Source organism: Nelumbo lutea, chromosome 1 (assembly GCF_056320005.1).
Source record: "Nelumbo lutea isolate HS-2025 chromosome 1, American lotus-T2T, whole genome shotgun sequence".
In the NCBI taxonomy this organism is placed as follows: Eukaryota; Viridiplantae; Streptophyta; class Magnoliopsida; order Proteales; family Nelumbonaceae; genus Nelumbo; species Nelumbo lutea.
The window spans coordinates 186,467,682-186,487,037 of record NC_142684.1 but is presented as its reverse complement, the minus strand read 5'-3'; the positions used below and the strand labels follow the sequence as shown (position 1 = coordinate 186,487,037).

The window sequence follows — 19,356 nt, the reverse complement described above, 5'->3', positions numbered from 1 at the left end:
TTATGGAAAATTATTAGAATATTTTGGAAAATTTAGGAAAATTTATTACATTTGATAGATTTTGGAAAACCATTAAAAAATTATGTAAATTTCATTGAAAATTATTAAAGATAAATGACTATGGGAAATGGAAAACTATAGTTTGAACAAATAATTACACAAATTATTAAGAGAAATTAGTATAATATTGGAAAAAGAAAATTATTGATTAGTTTATATTAGAAAAAAAATAAATAAATTTCACATGTACAATAAATTATTTAATAAAAATTTTCATAAATTTGAATAATGTTCAAAATTACACAAGTACAATAAAATTTCCAAAATTTTCATAAAATTACATTTTTAATATTAAAAACAATTTAGTGTACTTTTAGAAATCTACCATGTGGTTGATACTCAATATATTATTTTGATCATTTCTATCATCGTATTGATTGTTGGGTTGATGAGGGCAATGTTTTCAAAACTGAATCAAACCAAATGGTTAGACCAAAAAAATTAGGAACAGGACATCGTTTCACCTCAAAACCGCTTTTTGTCCAAAAACTGTTTATTTGGTCAGTGAACCGCTAACAAAAAACTGTTTATTTGTTCAAAATTGATTGTTTTAGCTAAAATAATGTTCCATAATCTTCTTATTCATATTATTAATAGTAGTCTAATTTTTTTTCTACATTTTGTAAATTTTATATTTATTTCTATTTTTAAATTTTTATTACTTAACTATGATTATATAGGTTGATCAATTTGATTCAGATGGTTTGAATTTCTTAGCCACCACTTTGATAAAGAATGGGTTTGTTATTGAATTAGTTTTAAAATATACGGTTTTATATTTTTAAAAATATTGGCATAGATCTAATTAGTATCATTTATTAGTGAAAAATAACTTAATATGTGATTTGTTAAGAGAAAATGGGAGTTAATACTTTAAGTTATAAGACTTAATGAAAATGGATTAAATGAAATGGAAAGTAATAATTAGAGTTACATTTTCAACCTTTATAATTAGAGATGCACTAAATAGTAAATATGGGCATTTTAGTAGCAATTAAAGTTGGCACTAAATCTACAATAAAATGATTTTTATACCCTTTCTCAAACAATGAAATAGGGGGTAATTTTAGTCATAAAAACTTTCACATTGCATTTCCACTTTTATATATAGTACTAGTAAGTGGGAACCTGCATTGCACGTGGCAATTATAGATGATGATAATTATAGTAATGATATATCCAAAATTTTCTATAAATTTTATGTATTTTTTATTTTTTATTTTTATTATTAATCAAATGTAGATTACAAAATCCAAATATGATTAAATAAAAAAGTTAATTCGAATTGTGAAGTTTCAAGTTTCGTTGATGGGCCTACTTGCTTGGCTACTCTTCTTTTTGTAATGTGTTTATCTTTTTAGTGTATTTTTTCTTGGGCTCTTTATAGTCCAATCCACCCATAGGATGGAGCTAGGGTTTTTAGGGGTGGACTGAATCTTGCCCATGGATTGATGCCGAATTCACAGGCAGGATGCGGTTTATAGGGGGCCAAGGGGGTTACTAGTAGACTAGGAAGGGGCTGCAATTCAGATTTTCTGAGGTGGATTGCAGTCTATTTATCCATTTTTTTATTTATTTATAAAAAATATAAGATTTAAATAGAGGAGAGTTTATTTTGGTTAATTGTTCACAATTAAACAATAGGAAGCGGTTCACATTAAATCATTTTGCAATCTCTTGTTAGATTATTTGAACTATCTTCTAAGCGAAGCTGGTTCGGTTCTAATAGTAGTCTAAGGCCCCGTTTGGCATCACTCCTCAAAGTGATTCAGGCGATTCTCGCGTTTTTACGGAACGGAATCGCAATTGGGTGCGTCCGAGCTCGAAAATCGCTTCATTTCTGGATGAAAAATCTCATCCGAAATGGAATTTCGCCTGAAACAAATATTTCCTATCTTTCTCAAAGAAAATTTCAAAAGCGTCCACGCTGAAGTGCTAAATGCATTGCACATTTGCACCTAGCCCTTTGCCGCTTGAGCATTAAGCCAGGCAGTGGCAGCAGGCAGGCATAAAGATTTGTCCCGCTCCCGCACTTAGCATGTTTCCTGTGATCTATTCGACAGCTATAAGGTTGGTTGCTATCAAATCCCTGTGAAATGCACAGGCCTTCTGCAGAAAAATGTCATTTCTTCTTTTCACTGGTTAAGCTCGGTAATCTTCAATTATTATTGTTCATTTATCTTTTCTATATATCCGTTCTTTATTTTGATTTGCAGTATGCGACTCTTTTCCGTGAATGATTATTTATCTCTCTCATCCACGAGTAATGACTAATGGATTTTTATAGATGGTTGCCGTTGGATTTTCCATGTTGAATTCATTTTGCATTGCTCTTTTCTCTGCTTCATATTTCTCTAATCGATAACTGTGAGACCATTGGTTGCTAATACAACTCACAAATACAATACAAATTAATCCAGTTATTGGAACAATAGAATGAATTTCCAGTTTAGAATCTTGCATGATCAGTTTTTTCTAGATGCTCGTCATTGCCAATTTGGCGAATTGAATCATTGGCTGCCTCTTCATCCAAATGCTTGCACAACAACTACAAGGGTTTATCGAGTATAAACTGAGTACTGCTTTTCCTGTTGGTTTATATACACCATCTCCTATTTTCGAGTATATTCACCATATTTCAGTGGCAAAGGAGAGGGCCCATAGCATTTAGATTTGGTCGTTGCGTCTGTTGCAAATGAATCGGATGTTAAAACCACATCAGTGGTTGGAGGTGATTAGATTGATAGTGTTAAACATGCTTGGCAGTCTGCTTTAGATGTCGTCGCTTTTACAGAAGGAAAGATTAGGGAGGCATCTGATGAACTCACTCGTTACGTTCAACATTTGCTTGATTCTCCTCCTTATCTGGAAATCTTTCTAATTCCTGCCAGTTCAACACTTCAACTGTGTCTGCTACGATATTGGCCCCGCAAGCCTTTCCTAGGATTTTGAGGGAATTCCTCATGTTCTCAACCAAAGAAAGGTCCTACTCTGCTGCTAGCCAGGAATTTACCTCACGAACAAGTTCCATGTCAGAAAAGCTTCTTGGGGTTTTCTGGAAGATCCTCTAAGGTTTATTTTTTCCTTCGGTTCAGTTTGGAAGGAGTACACGTACAAATATGTACAGTGTAAATATATACAAAATAAGACAAAATATAAGGTTTTGTACTCTACATATTTGTATTTGTACTCCTTCCAAACTGAGCCTTCGTGATATTCTAACAACTTTGAGCCATTTCAACAGAAACCTTGAGAGGACATCCTTTTCATCCGCATAGTTTTTATGTTTTAATGTCCAAATATGCTCTGTATTTTCCGTGTGCAGAGGTATGGTGATTGCCACAACCACCGTTGCATCTCAGTATATATTACGCAAGCTGGAGGGCGTATTGATTTTTTTTCCCGTTCGTCTGGTCCCTTTGTCGGTGGAAAGAAAATGTCTTCTTGTGCTCCGGTTATTCAGAATATTGTTGGGCTTGATCGAGAAAAGTTGTTGGCTCTAGACAAACTCTCTTATGTGTGTGTGTGTTTTTCTGCCAGGCCCTGGAATTGATGGCTTTATCTGATGGTTTGGGGGTGCATTCTGTTTTGACTGTTAAGGAATAGAAGATAAGTTCTAACTCCTTTGCTTATGTTGTTTTATTTTCACATCTTGCATCATATAAACTTTGTTAAAATAAATGGTATAATAGAAAAACATGGTATATTGTTTTTTTCAATAGTTTAGTTACTCCAACATTTTCATCTGTTATTTCTTAATAGCGAAGACTTAGATTATCACAAAATGACAAAAGGGTACACAGTTTGATTTTTTAACAAATAATTTAAGATTTTATTAATAGAAAGAGAACTGGAGATACAATCTTCCCGTGAAGAGGCATGAGCTACATCCTCTCTAAAGAACACGAAGAAACAGAAAACAAAAAACAATTTCAAACTATAAATGAGCCTAATACAATTATTCCCTGTTTGCCCTTGGCTTTGCTAGACAATTAACCAAAGCATTTGTTGATCCCCCCACCCAGTGTATTCTTACAGCCAAGCTCCTTATCAGCCACTTAATTTTTTTAATTTCATTCTTAAAGCTCCAGACTATAGACTCTGGGTTCTTATCCACCCCGCTACCATCTTTGAATCCCCTTCAATTAGCAGTTGTTCCATGCCTATCTGAACTGCAAGCTGTACACCCTGGATGGCAGCTAGCAATTCTGCCTTAGTAGAGTTCCCGACTCCTAGAGGACCTGAGTAAAGGAGAGCCACATTACCAAATTCATTCCTCAGCACCCCTCCCATTCTAGAGGGGCCTCGATTACCTTGACTGCTACCATCAAAATTTCAACTCCGGAAAACCTTCGGAGGCAGGGGCTCCCAACTCAATACTCATTCTAGTCTTTAGAGATGGGCAGCTTGCTACTACTGACCAATTCCTCCAAATATCATTAAAGCAGGATTGGTGGAATGAATCCAGGGATTTTAGCAACCAAATCACCCTATGTTGAAGGCACACCTTCAATTCTTGTATGTTTCTCTCCTTCTCTTGGAACTTGGAAGATTATGGCATTTCTTTCTTCCTACAATGCCCAAATCAGCGCTGCTCTAGCATACCTCCACATGATTCTTCCTCTTTTTCGATACCAAGGGAAGACAGGTTAGTTAGACAATCAATTCCCCCCTCCTTTAAGTTTCTATGGAACCCGAAATCCCAGTTAGGTGCCAATGGATTTCCAGAGGGGAGACAAATTTTAATACAAAGTCTTTTTACACTAAGAAACAGAGAATAAAGAATGAAAGAGATCCTTTAAAGGAGCCTCTCCGACCCAATAATCCTCCCAAAAAAGAACCGAGTTACCAACATAAACATTAGACCTCACAAAGGGCCATGGTCCTTTTAAACGACCATGAATACTTCCTACCACCGCATGCCATAATCTCTCTCTCTCTCTCTCTCCAAGGGCCACCTCCACAGCCACTTCCCTAGTAAGTTGTATTCTTTTGAATCAAGTTCCCTAATCCCAACTAAGTTATCAGAGCTACATAGAAGGTGGATAAGAAGGATTTGGGGAGCTAGGGGTCTAAGCTGGTCGTTTGCCCCTTCATGGGGAGCTTCAGGAGGAATTTTGACTATATGGAGAAATGAAGAAATGGAATGTGTGGAGGAATTGATTGGTAGATACTCAGTTTCCATAAAAATTAGAAGACCCTTGGAGGGTGTGACTGGGTGGTTACAAATGTATATGGTCCCAATTCCTATAGAGACAGGGAGGCCTTTTGGGAGGAGTTATGTGCAATTAGAGGAGTTTGGGAGGGACCGTGGTGTGGGGGGGGGGTGATTTCAATGTTATCAGATTTTTGGGAAAAACAAATAAGCCGAACCAAGGAATCACTACCAACATGAGAAAGTTTAATAACTTAATCGATTCCTTTGAATTGATTGAACCTCCAATGTTAAGGGTGGACTATACATGGTCAAACTTCCAATCCCCCCCAACCTGTTCCAAACTAGATAGATTTCTAATTACTCTTGACTGGGAAGAATTGCGGGGCTCAGTAGTAGTGAAAGGGCTACCTAGGGTCACCTCAGATCATTGCCCCATTTCCATTGAGAAGGAAATTCTAGGGGGAGGCCCAATTCCTTTCAGATTTAAAAACATGTGGTTTGAGGATCACTCATTTAAAACCAGATTGAAGGAATGGTGGCAGGAATTCAGACCCTTGGAGAGTATGAAATTGTTAAGTTTTTGCATGGAAATTAAAGAGGATAAAAAGGAAAATAAAAGAGTGGAACAAAGAGCATTTTAGGAGGGTAGAGGAAATAAAAGACAATATAGTGAGGAAGATTGAGGAGCTTGACAAGAAAGAGGCTAGTGGAAGTTTAACAGAAGAAAAGAGAGAGGATCGATGGGAAATCAAGCAAGAATTGGAAGAGACTTTAAGAAAGGAGGAAATTCGTTGGAGACAAAAGTCAAGGTGTCAATGGATTGTTGAAGGAGATGGTAATACGAAGTTTTTCCATGCAATTGCAAATGGAAGAAGAAAGAAAATTTTGATCTTCAGTGTGGAGGAGGGGGGTCAGGAAGTAAGAGAGAGCTAGGAGATCACAAGGATCTTTGTGAACTACTTCAAAGAAATCTTCACAAGCTCAAGTGGGGTGACAACAGAACTGCCAGAAATGGAAGGGGATAGGCTCTCAGAAGAACAATCTTTGTCTTTGGAGAGGAACTTCACTTTGGAGGAAATTAAGAGTGCAATATTCTCCATGGATAGATCAAAAGCCCCCGGACCGGATGGATTTTCAATGGCCTTTTATCAAGAATGTTGGGATTGGCTAAAAAATGATATCCTGGAAGTGTTTAATGAATTCTTTCTCAAAGGAGAGGTGCCTCGAGGGGTGAATGCCAATTTTATAACTTTAATCCCGAAGAGGAGGGAGGCCAATTAGTCTTGTTGGGAGTATATATAAAATTATTGCAAAGATTCTCTCAAAAAGGATCAAGAAAGCACTTCCAACGATCATCTCACCCTTCCAAGGTGCTTTTGTGGAAGGTAGGTAGAACGTGGATCAAATTCTAGTAGCCATGTTGCAGAAAAAAGAAAGGGTAGAGGAAAAGGGTTGGTATGTAAGGTGGACCTAGAGAAAGCTTATGACATGGTTAATTGGGAAGTGCTACTTCAAATGTTAGAAAGGTTGGGCTTTGGAACTAAGTGGAGATCTTGGATCAGAGGATGTTTGAATTCTGCCCATTACTCAATTCTTATTAATGGAGTAGCGAGGGATTTCTTTCTGGCGGAGAGAGGAATTAGGCAAGGAGACCCCTTATCTCCCTTTCTCTTTACTGTAGTGGCTGAGGTGTTAAGTAGAATGGTGGCAAAAGTCGACTCCCAAGGGTTGTTCAGGGGGTGGAGGATAGGTAGAAATCAAGAGGTTGCTACCCACCTCCAATTTGCAGATGACACAATCTTCTTTTGTGAGGGTGGTAACGAGGAAGGTGTGGTGAATCTAAAGAGGCTATTGGATAACTTTGTGGGGATAACAGGTTTAAGGATTAATTGGACCAAAATGGGCATCGTAGGGATCAATTTGGAGGAAGGGGAACTTAATAGATTTGCAGAGAGTTTGGGGTGTGAGATTAGAAGTTGGCCAACTAACTATTTGGGGTTACCTTTAGGTGGTAATCCTAGGTCAAAAGATTTTTGGAAGCCAGTCATTGAAAGATTTGCTAGGAAGCTAGCTCTTTGGAGGAGGAATTGCATCTCTCTTGGTGGAAGGATAACATTGATCAGAGCCACGTTGGCAAACCTCCCTGTGTACTTCCTCTCAACCTTTAGAATACCCTGTAGAGCGGAAATGAGGTTAGAAAAATACATGAGAGATTTCCTTTAGGATCCAGGAGGGGAGAGGAAGGATCACCTGATTAATTGGGATCAAGTTAGAAAGCCCAAGGATAAAGGGGGTTTGGGAATAGGAAATATTTCACTTAGGAACTCAACTCTACTAGGAAAATGGTTGTGGAGGTTCCCTTTTTAGAGAGATAGACTGTGTCACAAAGTTAGTGCGGGTATCCATGGTTTGGATGGGATTGGTTGGGATGTAATGTGGGCCAGGGCAATAAAGTTCGTTTTTGGGAAGATCTTTGGGTGGGAGACAGTCCACTCAAAGACCTTTTTCCCGACCTATACTCTTTGTCAAACTTAAAAGGGAAAACAATAAGTCTTTTAGGTAATCCTAGCCCAAGTGGGATCAATTGGAATCTGGGTTTCAGAAGGGCCCTGAGGGAAAATGAATGTACATCTTTAATTAACTTGCTAGATATTCTAGGACAAGTCCTTTTGGACCTGTCCTTGGAAGATTCCAGAATTTGGAAAGGCTCCACAGATGGCCTCTTCTCTTGTTCCTCTTTCTTTAGTTCTTGCCTCACCTAGCAACCCAGCTGGGGACTTCCTTGTAAAAGAAATTTGGAGTAAGCCTATCCCCCCAAAAATTCAAGCCTTTTGTTGGAAAATTTTCCTTGGTAAGGTTAATACGTGTGATATGCTGCAGAAAAGAAGGCCTTTTTGCTTGCCTTTCTCCTCACATGTGCTCCCTTTGTAAGGGTGTGACCTTGACACCTATTTTTATCTTGTTCTTTTGTGCATCATGTTTGGGATTCTTTTTGTCTTCTCTTTGGTTGCAGGTGGGTTTCCCCTCAAGATGTGGTAGGTCTTTTTAACTTGACTTTTTGAGGCATTCAAAGAAAAGAGGGAAGGTTATGTGGAAAGCTACAAAGGCAGCTATTTGTTGGGTGATATGGGAAGAAAGGAATAACAGAATATTCTTAGAAAAGAGTAGAACCACGGAGGAGGTGATTGACACAATCAAAGTTAAAGTAGCCCATTAGGTAAGTTCTTTGCATATATTCCAAGAGTTCTCAGTCACAGACATTATAAGATCCTGGATAGGAGTAGCACAATCTTCAAGAGTGAAAGAGAGAGTAAGGATGGAATGGAAACCTCCAAATGGTAACATAATTAAACTGAATTTTGATGGAAGTTCATTTGGGAATCCGGGATTGTCAAGTATCGGGGGAGTAATCAGAAATTCTTAAGGGAGGATATTTGCATTATTCTCTGGACCTATTGGCATGGCAATTCTCTAAAAGCTGAGGTAATGACATTGCTACAAGGATTGAAGATAGCCAAGCAACTAGGAATGAGGCAAATTGAGGTAGAAGGGGATTCCAAGGTGATCATCTCTTGGGCTAATAACAATAGAACTATTCCGTGGACCTTCAAACAAGTGATAAGGGAAGTGGAAAAAGTTGCAAGGGAGATAGAAGCAGAATTCAAATGGGTTAGAAGGAGTGCAAATGGGCTAGCTGATTATATTGCTAAACAAGGGGCTTTGAGGCAACAACTGTTTTGGGCTTTATTGTAAAAGGGACAGAAATATGTATTCATGTGGAACTTCTTGTTCCATACTCAACGTTGTAAAACTTCTTAAATCTAATTTCAAATAAAAGTTTCCTTTGATGATAAAAAAAAAGGTTCCCTCATCCCAACCCCCTTCTTTCCCTGGTTTCCAATGAAAGTCTCTCGTCAATTTCTCCAATTTATTGGCTTCACTTGGTGGAATCCTAAAGACAAATAGGAAGTAGGTTGGTATGTTAGCAAGTGTGGCTCTTATCAACATGATTCTACCCCCCAGTGAAATGTAATTCTTTCTCCATGAAGCTAGAATTTTTTGAAATCTCTCTACCATTGGGCGCCAAAAGCAACTCTCCCTAGGGTTTCCCCTAACAGAAGCCCCAAATAGTTCATGAGTTGGGAAGAGACGGAACACTCTAGGCATCTTGCAATAGCCTCCACCTCTCTAGTCTCCAGGTTGACACCAGCTACACAACTCTTTCCAAGGTTGATTCTCAAGTTAGACAAACTCCTAAAGCTTCTAACCAACTCTTTAAGATTGTTTTTTTTTTTTTTTTTATCAATAACAGTGAATTTTATTAAAGATTGAGAAAGTACATAAATAAGGAACTAAAAAAACTTAACTCCCTAATACATCAATGTACACCCAACTGTAACCAATTACAAAACAGCCCAAAAAATAGAGTTTCTGTTCACCCTTTGCCTAGCTAAGCCATCTACCAATGAGTTTGCACTTCTCTTTACCCATGTACAGATAACTTCCATGTCCTTACTCAGCCACTTAAATTTCCTCTTTTCATTGTTGTAGTTCTAGAGCTTGGATTTGTCCTCTTTTAACCAGTTCACTACAATTTCAAAATCACCTTCTATGATCAACTTCTTAATATGCATGTCTTTGACCCTTTGTACACCTCCAAGAGCTCCTAATATCTCAGCCCTCAAGAAGTTTCCCACCCCAATTGGGCCAGAATACATAGCTAACAGATTCCCTTTTTCATCTCTTATCACTCCTCCTATTCCAGAGGGCCCTGGATTGCCCAAACCACTGCCATCAAAGTTCAGTTTGATAAACCTGCTAGGTGGAGGGATCGAACAAGAACTTGAAACTTTCTTACCTGAAGTTGATTCTGCAATTTCCTTCCAAATCCTTGGCATCTCATCAACTAAGAACTCAGCAAACAGTTCCAAAGTTTTTAACCAATGTATCACCCTAATGTGAATAATCTCCAATATTATTTCCAAGCTTCTCTCTTTGTCTAGAAAAATCCATGAATTTCTTTCCTCCCAAACAGTCCAACAAACTGCAGCCCTTACACATCTCCACATAACCTTTGCTCTTTTTGTTGAGCAGTTGAGCATGGAAGTGGATAAGCTTTGCACATTCAAAGGGGGAGTCCATCTCATCAACTGAGAACTCCTTAAGATTGTTCACCTTCTCAATATGACCCCTACCATAGAAAATCAGCAAATCATCTACAAATTGAGATGGACGACTGGGGTTCCATCTCTGCCTACTCTCCACCCTTGTACTACATCCTCCCTATTAGCCTTTAAGATCATTGTACTAAGCACATCTGCTATTAAAGTGAAGAGGAAAGGTGAAAGCGGGTCCCTTTGTCTAATACCTCTACAGGTTGGGAAGAAATCTTTCACCACTCCATTGACCAAGATAGAATAGTGACATGAGCTAACAAAGCCAAAAATCCATTTACACCACTTGTCACCAAAGCCACAATTTCTCAAAAACTTGTAAAAGGAAATGCCAGTCCACCAAATCATAGGCCTTTTCCTTCCAAATCCAACTTACAAACAAAGTCGTTCTTTTGGATCTTCTCATCTCCTCCACACACTCATTAACAATCAAAATCTGGTATGTTATTTGTCTCCCTTGTACAAAAGCCCATTGGGCTTGGTTAATTAAGAAACAGACAACAACTTTAATCCTCAAAGACAAAAGTTTAGCCGAGATTTTGTAAATGCTAGTCACCAAACTAATTGGCCTGAAATCCTTAGGGTTAATTGTGTCGGTCTTCTTAGGGATTAACGCCAAAAAAGTGGCATTGACTCCCAAGCTCACTATATGATTATTTGCAAATTCCTTAAGAGCATCACATAAATCATTTTTCAACACATCCCAACAGTCTTGATAGAAAGCCATTGTAAAACCATCAGAGCCTGGCACTTTAGATCTATCCATCATGAGCACTGCTCTCTCTTACTTTCCTTCTCTTCAAGATTCCTTTCTAACCACCTTGATTTTTCCTCTTCTAAGCTCGGTCGTCCAACCGTTCCAAAGGTAACCTCTCATTCAATGGCCTTCTAAATATAGATTTAAGAGGATCCACAAAGACCCTAGCAATTTTGTCCTGATTGATAGTCACTTGTCCTTCTAACTCTAATTTGGCCACTAAGTTATTTCTCCTTCTTCCATTTACCAAACCATGGAAGAATCTAGTATTTCCATCACCTTCCTCAATCCACTTATCCCTTGATTTCTGCCTCCAGCAAATCTCCTCTCTGAGTAGTACATCTTCTAATTCCTTTTTCAACTACCTTCTTAATTCTCTATATTGTTCACTTGATAGCCCTTGGGATTCCTTCTCATCCAACATTTCAATTTGTGTAATTAGATTCATTTTTTGTTCCTCAACCTGCCAAAGTTATCCCTATTCCACTCCTTTAACCTTGTTCTCAGTCTCTTCAACTTCTTATGAAATCTAATACCTTTCCACTATATCCCCCCAACTCCCTATTCCACTATTCCTTCACTTTACTCCCAAAGTCCGAATGAGTTAACCATATATTTTCAAACCTAAACGGTTTAGGTTCACTAATCAAGGATTCCACACCAATCTTAATGGGACAATGGTTAGAAATGACCCCAGGAAGAGCTCTAGAAACTAGATTTCCCCAATAGGTCTGTCGGGCTGGCATGGCATGGCCCGTGGGCGGCCCACGCAAAGTGCGGACCGTGTCGTGCTGGCCCGTGGGCCATTACAGGCCGTGTCGCCCTCCCCGGTGAAATTTTTGGGGGTTGGCCCGACACGGCATAGACCCATACAGGCTGCTCTGGCTCGTGGGCCAAGACTTGGGCCCGGTCGGGCCAAAGCTATTTATTCAAAAAAAATTGACAAAAAACTTAAAATTTTAATTTTATATGAATTTTGTGTATACAATTGCTTATATATACAATAATTAAATAAATTAGTATAATAAAATAAAAAAGTATTCATTTTATTAATATATTATATACTATATATTATTGTATAAGTATAATTTATATAATATTATATAAATATATATAGGTCGTGCCGCGGGTCGGGCTGGGCCATGTCGGCTCGTGGGCCTAAAACCCTAGGCCCAACATGACCCACATGATCGTGCTGGGCCTGGCATGGCCCGCGGACCGTCATGCCGGGCCGGTCCCGATTTACACCTCTATCATAAGCTAGGTTGAAGAGGAACCTATCCAGCTTCAAGCACAGAGGATTATCTTGTAGATTGGTCCAGGTACATCTAGTTTGCAACATCGGGATCTCCTTTAACTCACAATCTTCTATGAAGCCATTGAAGTTCCTCATGCTTGTTGTAATGGATAGTAGGGGTTGTTAGTTTCCTCTTAGTATCTTATGACATTAAAATCCCCTCCTAAGCACCAATGACCATCCCATAAACCTTGAATTGCATATAGTTCCTCCCACATTTCATTCCTTTCTCTGTAGGTATTAGGTCCATACACATTAATAAGCACCCAACAAAAAACCATCTTCCGCATTCTTGAATTTAATGGAAACAAAGAATCTCTCTATTAGTTTCTCCACCACTTCCACTACCTCATCCCAAGGGTACACAGTTTGATTCAATAGAGGTTGTTGGATTTTGTAAATGTTTTGATAAATGAAAGGATTTTCAAACTTCAAAATAAATGAAGCCTGAAGAAGAACTTTTTTTGGTTTTGAATCATCTTCTTTTTATCTATTAGAGACAGGCTCTTATTTTCAAAACAAAGTGGAATGATCTATTTGGTAGTGTAGCTATGGTGGTAAGTGCTTTTAATGTTGTTGATTTTTCCTTAATTGAGGTTTCATATTTAGCAAAGGCATAATTTAATTGTTCATGACTTGAATAGGCATTGTTTTGGTTATCTAGAGGTATTTATGATTGTAATCAACCAGAAAGATATATAGTCTGGACCACCATAATAAGGATCTGGCCTCTACCTGATGCACAAGTAATTGTAATATGATCCTTTTAGGAAATTGCCTCCTTTTCTTCACATTCAAGGCTGATGGTTCTTCTAACTTATAGCATCTTTCATAAAGGTTTTGCTCCAATCAGTTTCAATCATTAATTTTTTTAAACCAATCATCTCTAAATTGCATAGTTTTGAACCCCTATTTTCAACTTTTGATGACTCTCCTTAATTTGCTACTAATTGATATTTATTCCTAATTATTTTCTTATACTTGTTATTGTACCTAAACTTTTGATGCAATTTATTTTAATCAATTGTTTATCATTCTTCAGTTTTGGATCTTATAAAATAGATTTTTGAATATTCTCTGTTCTATCAGATTTGTTTACAAATTATATGAACATTTTCCCTAATCTTTTGTGCAGGATTGGCCACTGCTTTTTCTGCTATAAACACCCTTGTGAATATGCTGAGTGGAATGTCTATGCAGTTCACAAAGCTCATTTCACTGGGAGATACCATAGAAGTATATTTAACATTTTCTATACTTGTTAATATGCATTATTAGATGATTCATCACTTATTATTTCTTTTGTTTTGAGAAATATTAGCAAACTACAGTTAATGCAAATCTCTTACGTTTTTGCCCTATAGCAGTTTTAGACCCCGAAAAGACACATAAAGACAAAGTAGGAGATTTTTAGCCATTGGTCCAAGCTTGTGTGTAGGGAAAAGAACTCAAGTCATTTCGCCCTAACTTGTTTCTCTTTTTAGCTTTGGTGATTAGAGTTTTGTCCTCTATATTTTGTTTTTCCTTCCCCTTTTCTTTTGATAAACAATGATGAATTTATATTATTTACAGGAAGGCAAACTGCACCCAAAAAAGAACCATACAAATGCCCATCCCATTGCTAAGTGAGCTGCATAATTACAAAAAGGGTGTTGTACATAGTTCGACATGTAGCATCAATTTTATAGGTCCATCCATGTGAGCTTAGATCTTCTAATGATATTAGGATGACAAATATCTAATCTCATTAAGTAGATGAAAAAGCCTCCATATCTATCTAGTTGAGCCCTTGCTCTATATGATGGTATAATGAATCTTCCTTCTACCATCATAGCATGAACCCCTTCTCTCTTGCCACCACTAAACCAAGAAAGGTTGCCTCCCTTTTAATAGGAAAATGTCCACCAACCCCTATAGAATTTGGATTGCCCAAAGAGTTTTCATACTTGAATATTATATCTCTTAAGAATGGGGTAGAACGTAAAGGGGCCCATCCCTTGCATGGCTAGGTGAACATCATTGCCACAAAATTTATTCTCCAGTTAACAGGGCTGATACCCTATACTCCATGAACTTGAAGTTAGATCCTTTGACAAGAGATGGAGATCTTGTCCAAAATAACATACCAAGAAGTGGATTTGCCTTCAAAAGTTCTGTTTCTTGTTCCCTTTATCCCAACTCTATTGCAGGGGGATCACCCTCCAAATTCATTATCCTTTGGACATTTACTGTTAGCCTGTGGAACAAAGTGATCATAATTCATAAGATTGGTCAGTAGTGTTTGGATGTAGAAGTGCTCAATGCTGATCATTAATAATTTTTTATACAATCCTTTTATCTTTGGTTGGGCTTTCCAGGCTGAAAGTTTAGAAGTAGCACTCATATCACTTGCTTTTCTTTTTCCTTTTTTTTCTATATTTGGTATCTTCTACTTTTGGATCTAAGTTGTTTATGTCAATCCATTTATGCTATCTTGATAATGCTTTCCTGGTATTTTCATTTCCATTCCATTTTATTTATGTAAAAACTTTTTTTCAAGTATACTTTTTGAGGACTTGAACTGTTTGCATAGCCAGGTGAATACAATATTCAAAGGAAGATAATAATTATAGTCAAATTATCCAATTGATATAGTTCACTATTGACATGATGATTGCAACAATTTGATCACCTGAAACCTTTACCTTGTCCTAATGCTACATTTAAACTATTAATTAATTAATTTTTGTTACTTTACATGATGATCACAACAATTGATATAGTTCACTATTGACTGCTCTAGCTTACTTTACATTAGCACATGTGCATTACTCTCTTAGGTGTCTCAACAAATAGCACAATATATATCTTAATGGGTACAATAGGGCTGACATATTCATTAGAGATTGTTCATCTTGTTTTAATCAATTTTACCTACCACATATATGACATATGTCTTGGACTGAGGCCTAGGAAGCAAATGAGACTTGATAGTAATAGGGATGCAAATGGATTGAATCAGATTCGAATCAATGTATATTTGAATCGGATCTGGTCAGATCTGATAGGACTCGATCTGAGTTTGAATCCTATCAGATCTTCGGATCTGATTTTATCCGACTTGTTTTCTTTAAAAATTAATAAGTTATTAAAAGAAAGAATAAAATATACCAATTTAAATAAAGAAAAACAAAAAATACAAGTAATTTTTAATTATTTTCATCATATATATACATGTTTTTTATAAAAAAAGAATATAACAATTTTATAAAAATACAATATAAATAATATATTTATAAATAAATAACATATATATTTATAAATGTATAACACATCGGATCGGATAGGAGGGTGATCCGAATCCGATCTAATTTCTGATTGGATCATAGGATCCGAACTGAAGATTCGACCAGGGGTGATCCGAATTCGACCAAATAGGACCCAATCTGACCGGATCATGATCCAATCCATTTGCACCCCTAGATAGAAAGTTAAACTACTGATCTGATTTATTCATAGATTCTCAAAATACCAGACCTTCTATTAACATTGAGGGCTTGACATTTTAGTCTCCTAACTACCAAAAAAAGTATCAATGCAGATTGGGTTGTACCAGAACAAAATATAAAATCCTCCCGTGAGGTTTCTGACAATCATAAAAACCTCCTCTATAGTTTTGAAAAATCTTGCAATTACCTTCCTTCCACCATTGTTCCAGTCAGAAAACGTTGGCCTAATGCATTAATTTTTTAAAAATACCCATTTTACCTTTATGTCTATCAATTCAGATGGAAATTTACCAAAATACTCCAAAAAAAACTTATTTTTAACTAAAAAAATTCCCTAATTTAATTTTGTAAACTCATTATGATTGAGTGAAGTCTAAAAGGGCAAATCTGGCATTTTGGTTATATTGAAAGATTTCTTAACAAATAGTAAGGGCAATTTTGTAACTTCAAAAGTCTTATGAAAACAATAATATTTTTTCTTGATAATGAATGGGACAATAATAAAATGGAGGCAACTGCAGGATTTTTCAAAATTACAGGGAGGTTTTTGTTAAAATAAAACTTCAGGGGAGTTTTTTATATTTTACCCTTAATATAAAAGAAGATTTTAGCATGCCCCTTGCCTTTCTGCACAACCACCTAGTTAAAACCTAGAAAACAATGAGCTAGCTTCAGTTGTGTTGGTTGGCCAGGTCAACTTTTGCCTTCCCTACCGCTGGAGTAACTCTTATCAGAAATTTGGCTGGTATTCTTATTATTTCTTCCTATTCTGAAATTGCTTACCTTGAGTTCTGTATAACACTATAACTACCACATTTGTGTTCTGAGGGAACATTTGCCTACTGGTACTGGCTTTTCTTTTCTCAATGTTTTATAGATTAGATAGATATCAACTTTGTTGTCATGTTCCCTATATAACTTATCAACCAATGCTCTTACGAAGTACTGCAATTTAGAAGTTAAAACTTGAACATATGCAATGGTGCTTCCATACTGCATGCCCAATGGTTTCTAAAACATTATTATGTTTTGACTTTGCTCTACTTCATTTCTTTATGAGTGATCCTTTTATCGATACCAGTAGAAGAACACATTGAAAAGCCATTGCCCAACACTATTCTCAGTTATCCAGGATTTTGGGAGGGGTGAACTGGATATGGACCTAACCTTTGGGATTTATTTTGCACAATATGGCCATTATCAAACTTGAATATGCAATCTCACGAATAAGGGAATGTATCAAAATTTTTAAATATAGATTGCTTACTCGGTAGCTTATTATTGTTCAGCGAACAATTTCGTCCATGTATTTGGTTGCTGACCCATTTCAGACACTTCCCCATTTCCTAACATTTGGGTCCAGAGAAATTTGACTCCTGGACGCTTTCTGGCACCCAAAATTTACTTTCGGACTGATGCAGAACATTCCCTAAAGGAATGGGAGGGTTGCATTCTCAACCAGGTTACAAAATCAAATGGTAATTTAAGCGAAAAAAATAATAAATAAAAAGATTAAAAGACTTATTTATTCTTGCTTGAATTTAGTGTCGAATATCCTTAGAATATTCATGAACAGAAGAGTAAGATTTTAGGTTGATTGAGATTGTTCCATGTCAAAGGCTAGGATTGTCAAGTAGAAAACACAAGAACCTGGATTGGGATTTTTGTTATGGGAAGGGATCAAGGATTAGGTCTTATAAAGAGTAGAGAGAAGGGCTTCAGCCAAGTAAAAGAAAAAGAATAGACAGAAAGGAAATGTGTTTAATTGTACAAGACCAATAAGAGAAGTCTTAAAGATAAAAGTAAAAAAAGAAAACATTTCGCATCGGTGGTAAATGCAGTTCAACAAGTCTGATGCTCATGTATTATTTCATAGCTTGAAATTTGCTTGTAGTTTTTTGTTTTGCAAACATTTTGCTTGAAGTTGACTTTCTAACGTGTTCCTCTTTTATTTTGGTTCAAGAAATGCTGTTGCTGGTTATTGTAGACTACTTCCAATTCTTAAGGTGCCCTAATCCTTGGCCTTGAGTTTGAAGATATGGGGATATGGGTCTTTGGAGTGCCTGGATTGTCCAGTGGTTTCTCAAAAGAGCTGATAAAAGGAGAGGAGGGTAGAGAGGTTATCCTTTTATTTTCTAGGCTCTTTATAGATGACCTATATATGTTGTAATGACTCTCCATTAATACTTCTTTTGGCGATAAATTTTATTTTCATTAGTAAGGTTGTGTTTGGTTGCAATGCAAATAAATATGCATTGATGCAAAACCATGACAGTGCAAATGATTTCAATGTAAATTCTGACCTTTTTTTTTTGCTTCAAATTTTAGCTTATTTTGTTTGATTGCAACATAAATGAAGTAAATTAAGACAGAATAAAGTAAATTCCAAAACAAAATTAAATAAGAATTTGCATTTTTTACACTTGCACTCCCATGCATTTGTACTAGTACAAATAAAATTGCATTGCAACCAAACAGAACATAAGGGAATGAGGCTGAATAACAAAAGGTTGGGTGGAATAAAGAGAAAGTCTAGTTATATACTTTGAAAAGGAAGACGAAAAGAATGGCAAGGCATAGCAACAGTTTGGAAGGGGTAAAAATAGAAATATGTAGAGTACAAAGCGTTATAGGTTTTCTTTCTCAAATAATACATGCATGCTATAGTTCTTCGATGTATTTTGTGGCTTTTTTATTCAGTGCCTTTACATGGGGAACAAGTGCGTGTGCGGAACAGTGCCGTCTTTGATAGTTGTAACCGTTGGTACTAGAAGGCCACTTTCTGATGTTAAGACCAACCATGGTTTCAATATTGTTTTGGAGGCTTCCTTTGTTACACAAAGCTCTGCTTTCAATGCATGACTTTTGACGTATTAATTTTGTCATAATATTTATCATTTTATCTTTTTTTATTGTAGAGCAAATCAACAAATATGAATTATATTTTACAGAGAAAGATATTCTACTGCAAGTCTGCAACCCAACATGGAACTGCATATGCTTTCACCCTATGAGATTTGACCAATCAGTTATTTGTAAATGAAAAAAAATTGGGAGGTTAGAATTTGATTCCTATTGCTATGAGTGTAAATATAAAAGTTCAAAAACATAGGAATCATGTAAATATAAAAATTCCAACATTAATTGGATCTATTGCTATAATTGCAACACTACCATCTTCATGTGTTTTAGTTTTTCTTTTAGGATGGGAGACACTAACATATTTACCCCTCTCCCCCTCCCCTCCCCCCCCACCCCCCACCAAAAAAAAAAAAAAGAAAAAGAAAAAGGAAAAAATAAGCCCAACATATTTACCAAAGCATTTGATGAGAACTTCCTAATTTTACTAACATTTAGATTATAAGTTCTATAAATGTATTGTTAGTTAGCACTCAGGAGGACAAGTATTTATTTGCATTTGG

At 36.5% G+C, this 19,356-nt stretch overlaps 1 long non-coding RNA gene and 1 pseudogene across 1 annotated transcript; both read left to right on the top strand.

The window, feature by feature from the left end:
• The first annotated feature begins 1,925 nt into the window (after nucleotides 1–1,925).
• Nucleotides 1,926–18,256, top strand: LOC148879843 (uncharacterized). Its single transcript, XR_016104355.1, has 3 exons — nucleotides 1,926–2,130; nucleotides 13,582–13,682; nucleotides 17,898–18,256. It is a non-coding gene; the product is annotated as an uncharacterized LOC148879843 (long non-coding RNA).
• LOC148879844 (uncharacterized) lies at nucleotides 2,348–3,666 on the top strand (annotated as a pseudogene).
• Nucleotides 18,257–19,356: the final 1,100 nt, after the last annotated feature.